This window comes from Penaeus monodon, chromosome 15 (assembly GCF_015228065.2).
Source record: "Penaeus monodon isolate SGIC_2016 chromosome 15, NSTDA_Pmon_1, whole genome shotgun sequence".
Taxonomy (NCBI): domain Eukaryota; kingdom Metazoa; phylum Arthropoda; class Malacostraca; order Decapoda; family Penaeidae; genus Penaeus; species Penaeus monodon.
In genome coordinates, this window is record NC_051400.1 from 3,249,524 (window position 1) to 3,251,060 (window position 1,537).

The 1,537-nt window shown below is 34.1% G+C and overlaps 1 protein-coding gene across 1 annotated transcript in view; it reads left to right on the forward strand.

Moving 5' to 3' along the window:
- Window positions 1–1,532, forward strand: part of LOC119581634 (TOX high mobility group box family member 3-like) — a gene marked incomplete at its 5' end in the record, with an annotated part of 37,288 nt that extends 35,756 nt beyond the window's left edge. The window contains 1 exon segment of the mRNA XM_037929755.1: window positions 1–1,532.
- Window positions 1,533–1,537: the final 5 nt, after the last annotated feature.

Below are 1,537 nucleotides of genomic sequence, written 5' to 3' on the forward strand. Positions count from 1 at the left end.
GCTGATGAACAAGGCTGTGCTAGCAATGCAATGGCATTAGCAGTTTTATTGGACTGTATTGGGTTCCAGAGGAGGCATTCTCCTCTCTCCGACATTGGGCAAAAAGATTCGAAATGCCCATCAAGTGTAAAATTTAAATTTACTTTTAAGAAAACTTACATCAACCTGACCAAATGGATGGAGGGGACCAAAACTTTGTCTTTTGATTTGTTAGTTTTATGCTTAGTACAAAGAACAAATTGAATTCACTGAACAATAAGATGGGTGATTTAAAAGAAATACATTTAGATCATCTTGCTCACTTTCACAGCTTTTGGAACAATATTTTGATCATAAGGTTTAAGTAATTCCAGCAGGAAATCATGTCTTAGGGAGCTGGGTTTGTAAATATTTGTGTTAATTTTCTTGATAAGGAGAGAAAAAATATGATTACGATTATTATAGATATAGTAACATATTTACAATATAATTTGTAAATATTTCAACAATATGTACAAGTGATTGGTGATTTTCTCCTCAACGTGATTCAGTTATGATCAGTTGATTATATACGGTATGTATGTATGTACATGTATCATAGTAGATTTGTTCAGAGGCTTATTATTTGATTAGCAAGAAAAAAAATCATTAGAAATGACCTATTTGTCAAACTTGTATCAATTCCTTCCATTACAGTTACAGGAGTGGATGTCAATATCCTTAAACTTCCTGTGTCTGCAATCCTTGCATGCTAAGTGTATGCATAGCAATATCATTTGGCAATTCCCAGTTTTCACATATGTATTTCAAGAGGTCATCGGCCGAGTTTGTGTCGAGAGGACACTTTGCTCAATCCTCATTGTACATAGCACTAATATTTGGAGGACTGACTGCCGTATCCTCTTGGAAGTTAACATAGAACTTTCAGATATTTACATTCTGGATACAGCCAAGAGGAGACATATGATTTGCTTCTATTTTCAAACTTTTTTCCTCAATAATATTTTCCCTTGGGTGAAGCTTGATGCAAAGTACTTCATGAGAGCTGTCCTGTTTGGTGTATATTATGGGGAAGTGGGATGTAGATGTGAGAGAAGTAATGACCACTTACAAACTACCCGTCTTCACATCAGGTTTTACCCATGCTTGTAGCTCTTAGAAAATCCTTCAGTCCTAGAATAAAATAAAGTCAGTGTTTGCCCTTCTTATATAGCTATAATAAATATGTTGATTAAATACTGTGCTTAATGAGACAGGCAGAGACTCCACCACAGGGTTGAATCCAACATAACTTTTGTTTGTCACTATTTCTAGTTTAATAGAATTAATTGGTTTTTGTACTTATATGAACAAATTCACAGTTGTTGTGGTTAATGAACAAGACCTTTTGTGAACAACTTGAATCAACTATTGTTTCACACAACTTTTTGTACTAGAACAATCCACTACAAAATACTGCAGAAAGAACAATACCCAAATAAAGTGTTAAAAAAAAGAAGAAAAAAATGCCTTTTACATTGGTAACACTAATGTGTTGCCTGTTCCAAAGTGGTGTTTC